The sequence below is a fragment of the Mastomys coucha genome, unplaced genomic scaffold (assembly GCF_008632895.1).
Source record: "Mastomys coucha isolate ucsf_1 unplaced genomic scaffold, UCSF_Mcou_1 pScaffold22, whole genome shotgun sequence".
Lineage (NCBI taxonomy): Eukaryota > Metazoa > Chordata > Mammalia > Rodentia > Muridae > Mastomys > Mastomys coucha.
The window spans coordinates 138,902,950-138,910,092 of record NW_022196905.1 but is presented as its reverse complement, the minus strand read 5'-3'; positions in this window follow the sequence as shown (position 1 = coordinate 138,910,092).

The window sequence follows — 7,143 nt, the reverse complement described above, 5'->3', positions numbered from 1 at the left end:
TTTAGGTTAGGGAAGTTTTCTTCTATAATTTTGTTGAAGATATTTTCTGGCCCATTACATTGGGAGTCGTCACTCTCTTCTATACCTATCATCCTTAGGTTTGGTCTTCTCATTGCCTCCTGAATTTTCTGGATGTTTTGGGTTAGGAGCTTTTGGCTTTTTGCATTTTCTTTGACTGTTGTGTTAATGTTTTCTAAGGTGTCTTCTGCCCCTGAGATTCTCTCTTCTATCTCTTGCATTCTGTTGGTGATGCTTGCATCTATGGCTCCTGATTTCTTTCCTAGGTTTTGTATCTCCAGGGTTGTCTCTTTTTCTGATTTCTTTATTGTTTCTATTTCCATTTTTAGATTCTGGATGGTTTTGCTCATTTCCTTCACCTGTTTGATTGTGTTTTCCTGTAGTTCTTTAAGGGATTTTTGTGTTTCCTCTTGAAGAGCTTCTAGCTCTTTACCTGTATTCTCCTGTATTTCTTTGAGGGTGCTATTTATGACTTTCTTAAGGTCCTGTATCATCATCATCATAAGTGATTTTATATCTGAATCTTGTGTTTCCAGTGTGATGGTGTGGCCAGGACTTGCTATGGTAGGAGAATTGGGTTCTGATGATGGCAAATGACCTTGGTTTGTGTTGTTTATTTTCTTATGCTTGCCCCCAGCCATCTGGTTAACTCTAGTGCTACCTGCCCTTGTTAAATCTGACTGGAGCCTGTCCTTCCTGTGATCCTGATTGTGTCAGAACTCCTCAGAGTCAAGCTGTCTCTGTGATCCTGTGATTCTGGGATCCTGGGATCCTGGGCTTGTTAAATCACCTGGGAGTGTGGCTTTCTCTGTGAGTTGTGGGACTGGCTGCAGAGCTTGTGCCCAAGGTCTGCTCAGAACACTAACCCAGACAGACTGGAAGGAACCCGAGTCACTGGGCTGGCGGAGTTCTTGTGTGCCTGGTCAAGCTGGTCCCAGTTACTCCCAGTGTTGGGACAGATGTTTGTTCCTGCTTACCTCTGATCCTGGGTGTGTCAGAGCGCCTGGGAATGGAGCTTCCTCTGGGTGTTGTGGGACTGACTATGGAGCTTCTATGGGGGCCATTTTTATTCAAACCACCACAATGCATATGCCCATAGTTGAGTGGTCCACATTGTATGTTGGCCATCTCAAGAATTCAACACCTGAACCTCTAACTTGATCTGTCCTCAACTAAAGTTGTTGTGCCCCTCACCATCCTTCCCTTCTTCCTCCCACATGCCCCATCTCTGGCATCATTAATGTTTTCCACAGGATTCTGAATCTCTTCCATTTCCACCAATACTTTCAAGTCCCAGTCCTTTTCTGGGTCCTGATTCTTCTGCATGTCAACTCCACTAGCACCACTTCAACTCCACTAGTTTTGTTCTAGACAGATACCTCCTAACCATGGTCTCTAACTCAGCATCTCTACCGATGCTCACATTTCCTGGAGTAAGTGTCTCCCATTCTCAGATGTCACCAGTAGTTCCCTAAATAAATCTGTAAACCTTTTGGTCTCCTTCATTCACTCCCAACCTTCCTGTTCAGCTCTGTTTTCTATTACATCCCTTGACCTGCCCTTTAATCCAAATTAAACAGTCTGATGCTTTTTACACCCAGCCCGTATGCTTTCTCCCATTTCTCTGTTTCACAAGTTACTTCCTTCACCTTGGGGCAGGAGAAGATGTCTTAGCTGTCAAGACTGTGTGTTGTTCTTCTAGAGGAACCAAGTTCAAATCCCAGCTCCCACATTGGGGCCCTCACAACCACCTATAACTCCAGAGCTAGAAGATCCAACATCTCCTTCTGGTCTCCATCGACACCCACACATACATGGTGTGCATATTCACAGAAACACACACACACATTATTAATAATAAAATAACTTTTAAAGTTCACATTGGCTTTACCTGGTCATAATAAAGGATCATTATCTTCTGGATACTGTCTTATTATTCAGGTCTCTGGCTCAGTATCTTTCTATTGGACTCTGAGCTCCTCATGAGCAACAGCTGGGTCTGACAGACATTGTTCTTCTTTCTTTTCACCAAGTACCTGTTAGATGTTATTGTTCACAACTACGATAGTGTTGTAAGAAAAAAGGGTTTGTTTAACATGTAATCTATTCTGTAACTGTAGAGAAAAAAATTACTATTTACATGAATCTTCTACTCTAATAGAGAAGTTAGGAATTAGCCTTTGAAAAGGACGACGAAGGGAGTGTCAGGAAGTGCCAGGTGTTGTGTTCTAAATATAAGATGCACCCCCTGCTCCCACTCAGGTGTCAAGCTCTTCATCCCTAACTTGGTGGCACCGTTTTGAGCTGTTCTGAAAAAGCTTGAGAAGGTAGAGCCGTGCTGTAAGTGGAACACTGGAGGGCAAGGTAGGGGTGTGCACCTATGAAAGCTTATCTCGTCCTGGTCCTTTCTGTGCTCTCCCATCCTGACCACCATGAAATGAACAGCCCGTCCCTCCTCATGCTCCTATTGCCTTGGTATTCTGTCCATGCAGATGGAGTCAAGCACAGGTGAACTGACTCCACGGAAACCCTGACTCAAAAGAAGTAACTCCTCCACCCTCAGTCATTTCTTAAGTTATTTTGTAACAGCAAGGAAAGGCTCTAGCTTAAGGGGCATTTGGAAGAGAAGGCAAAAAGAGGGGACAAGTAAACCCATTGGGGGAAAAACAGGATACATAGTTAGGAATCTCTGACTTACAGGCTTCTCTTTCAAATCCATTTGCAGTTTCCAAGGATACCTGAGGATAAATTTATCTCGTCCCTAGTAGGTATCTCTCACCTCTCATCTGCAGTAAAGATGAGGTCAGTGCTTGGAGCGAACGAGTACAAGAAGGGACAGACTCAGTGGTAGCAAGACTCAGTTCTTAGCTAAGCAAAGGAAAGTGGGGATTTGTGTCTTAAATGGCTGCAGACCTCATATTTCCTGGAACTTCTCCATTTGTGCCCTGAGACGAGCCCTGCTAATAGGGATGCAGGTGTTAGCCTTTTCAGACCTGCAGGCTTTTAACTTCAGCCCTTGGTGGAGGTTAGGGTAAAGTTGTAAAAGAACAGACACCTCTGCCAATATTATTAGAGGTTCTGAGCCCAAAGCAGGTTCTCCAGTAAAAAACTAAAAAATTTAAACCAACAGACTAGGATTGATGCAACCTTAGACTTTGCACTATTTTGTTGTTGCTGCTGTTGTTGCTGCTGCTGCTGCTGTTAGAATGGGCAATTTTATTTTATTTTTAAAATTTCTTCTTGAGAATTTCATACATACGTATAATGTATTTTGATCATATACTACTCCTTCCCCCTTCCAAATCCTCCCAGATCTGTCTCCCTGTCAACATCATGCGCTCTCTTTTAATCTTTAAAATAGCACTCTGAGTCCATTTACTGTCTCCCAATATGCATGGGTGTGAAGCTCTCCAATGGAGCACGGTAAACTTAGCAGGGACCACACCCCTAAAGAGAAGTGACTCAGTCTCCCTTCCTTAGCAGTCAATGTGAGCTAAAACTCACATTGCTTCTGTCCTCCCCCACCCCGAATCATTGATCCCCCACTAGAATCCTGACATTCGCACGGAAGCCATCTCTTCCTAGTTGTCCTGGTTAGCTTTCACTGCCAACTTGACCCAGCCTGAGAGTCATCTGAGACAACCTCAGTTGAGGACTTGCCTACAGCAGATGAGTAGGCAAACACATCTGTGAAAGATTTATTTTGTCTATTAACTGAAGAAGGAGAGCCCAGCCCACAGTGGGCAGTAGGCACGTGGCCCTGAACTGTGCTGAAAAAAACAACACTGTGGTGGTGATGGTGATTCTTGCCTTTAATCCTGGCACTCAGGAGGCAGAGGCAGGTGGATCTCTATGAGTTCAAGGCCAGCCTGGTCTACAGAGTGAGTTTCAGGACAACAGAAAAGCTAGCTGAATATAACTGGGTCTCTAAGCAAGCAAGCAGCATCTGCTATGGTCTCTGCTACACTTCCTGTCTGTGTAGTGATTTCCTCCGTGAGTGGTGACGTCACACGGGATAGCAAGCAGTTCCTCCCAACTTCAAGTTCCTATGTGATTTCCCTCAGCAATGGACTGTAACCTGGAATTTAAGCTGGAATAAACCCTTTCCTCCCCTAAGTTGCTTTTGGTCTGGGTGTTTTATCACAGCAACAGAAAGGAAACTTGAGCATCTGCTGAATGAAAGATGGGAAGATCAGATTTGTGTGTGTGTGTGTGTGTGTGTGTGTGTGTGTGTGTGTGTGTGGTAGGTGATATATAAAGTCTTACTATAGACTGTCCTCGAAGTTGGGATGCCCCTCCTAGAGACAGTTTAGATTTCAACCAGAATATAAACGAAGGTCCAGTCAATTCCACAGGCAGGAAACACACAAGCAATATTTGAAAAAATAATGGAAAATCTTCTTGGCAGTTCCTTATCTTTGAAAACTTTGTCAAGATAATAAAGATGGCTACTCCTTGAGTGGTCATTTAGTTAAACGTTCTTGAGCTTGCACTCCAGGCCCTGCTTGGTCCCTTTACCTACTACCTGAGCGCTTCTAATCCCTTACTGATTCAGTTATTAACATAAATAAATAAACTGTTGGTTGCCACATGGAAAAAAAAACCGATGGGAAGTAATGACATAGTTCAGATTGTCCATTTGAGAGGAACTAGACTATTACCATCCTCCACCAGGGAACCATGTTTGCCTGTGATTCAAAAGTCCCGTGGCTCTCCCAGCTCAGTCCTGGACCACATGAAGTGAGAGAAACCCTTTATGCGCACCACGGCTTTTGTTGCAGAAGCAGCTGCGCAGCCCACCCAGGTTCTTTGCTTCGTTTGCTCTGTGTGATTCAGTACGGCTAATGAAGAGCCTCTAGGAGCTGGAGAGGGTTGGAGGGTATTTCCCTTCAATTTAAACATCCCTAAATATATCTGCTCTCCGAATATATCTGTTCTCTTTCCTTTTTGACAAAAATCAATCTTTGTTTAACTACCCAACTAGAATGGATCCTACCTTTTTATGGAAACTGATACTGTATTATGGTTGTTTTTAGGTCTAGCTGCCTGAACACCATATAAAGTGGTTAAAGGGTTCTGAGAGCAAAGCTGTAATACTGAACTGTACTGTAGCCTTGAGTTTCTGAGTTTGACAGATAAGGTCAATTTAATGCCAAAATATAAAAAACACTCATGGCATATGAAAGCCAAAGGAGTCTGAATCAGTGTATGATATTTGAGGTCAAAGCTTTGACTCCAGCCTTTGTATTATGTCTCCATTTTTCTCCCCCGGGCCTTCTTCTTTCTAAACAAGAACTCTCTCAATGTCTAAACCCCAATAACAAAATAAATTTGCATTAAGCACATCACTCAGAGCTACAAACTGATGTTTTGATGTTTCATCTTTATTTTTAAACCAATAAGTGGTATCACAGGTCTTGGTTTAAAAACCACTAAAGCCAGAGAATAAAGGGAGAGTGTGTGTTTGCTGGGGGCTGTGGCAAGGCTGGGCAGTGAGGCAGAGGGATTGCTGGTTCCTTCCTGATGAAACCAACCCGAGTGCTTGAACTCTTACATAAATACCAGTCACTGTGCTGACGGTTATGCTGATAAAGGGTCAGGAGACACGGTCTCTGCTGATAATTATGAAGGGTAAAGACTACTTTTTTGTTTACTTCTGTGTCTCTACTAGACAGGGCCTGGTATATTGTAAGTGCCTGTCTTAGTGAGGATTCCTACTGCTCTGATGAAACGCCACAACCAAAAGCAACTTGGAGAAAGGTTGTTTCGGCTTATATTTCCATATCAGGGTTCATCATCAAAGACAGTCAGGGAAGGGACTCAAACAGGGCAGGAACCTGGAGTCAGGAGCTGACACAGAGGCCGTGGAGGGGTGCTGCTTATTGGCTGTCTCCTCGTGCTTGCTCCTTCAGCCCACTTTCTTACAGAACACAGGACTGCCAGCCCAGGGATGGCTCCACCCACAAGGGGCCCTCCCACATCAATTTACTCAGGCTTGCTTACCACCAGATCTTTCAGAGACATTTTCTTAATTGACACTCCCTCCTCTCAAATGACTCTAGCTTGCGTCAAGTTAACATAAAACTATCCAGCACAGTGCTCAAATGTTAATGATGAAGGATGTGCTGTTGAGTGTAGGGACAATATTTTTTTTAAAGGATTATTTTTATTTATGTGCATGTGTGCCTGTGTGCACACATGCAGTTCCCAAAGAGACCAGAAGAGGGTACTGGATCACTTAGAGTTGGAGTTATAGATGATTGTGAGGTGTCTTAGTGGGTGTTGGGAATTGAACCCAGGTCTTCTCTGAGAGCAGGAGGTGCTTTTAATTATTGAGTCATCTTTCTAGCCATACACATAAAATTTTTTAAAATTATTTTGTAATCGTTTTTCATGTGTGTGGTGGTAGTGGTGGTGCTGGTGGTGGTGGTGGTGGGGTGTGTGTGTGTGTGTGTGTGTGTGTGTGTACAGATGTGTGTATACCACAGCTTGCATATGGAGGTGTGACTGCCTTCTGCATATGTGGAGGTCAGAGGACAACATTCAGGAGTTGGTGCTCTCCTTCCAGTCTGTGTTCCCAGGGTCAAGCTCAGCTTGTCAGGCTTGGCCACTCGGCACTTTTATCTGCTGAGCATCTCACCAGCCCTGCTTCACAAAACATTATCCAGTGAGATGGTCCCAACTGGGTATCTGAGCAAGCAAGACTACTGTGTTGTGATTATATGTTGGAAGTGTCTGTATCCAAGACAGATAACAGAAGCCAAATCCCTCCAGCACTGATGGCTTTTTGAGGAATAAGAGAATTGAGGCCTTGCCCTAAAGAATGAAAGCTAGGCCCGGTGGCTTATGCCCACTATCCTTGGGAAGCTGAGGTAGAAGGATTGAAGGTTCAAGGCTTGACTGGACTACACAGTGAGTTTGCAGCCAACCTGAGCTGCACGGTGAGACCCTGGCTCAAAACAGCCAGAATGTGGGGAGATGGCCCAGTGTGTAGTGTTTCAATAATAAGAACTGTAGTTCAGGCCTCAGAACCCACATGAGTGGCTGTGGAAGCCAGTCCTCTAATCCCAGCTTTTAGAAGGCAAAGATGGGGAAATCCCTGGTGCAAGTTGGCCAGCTAGACTA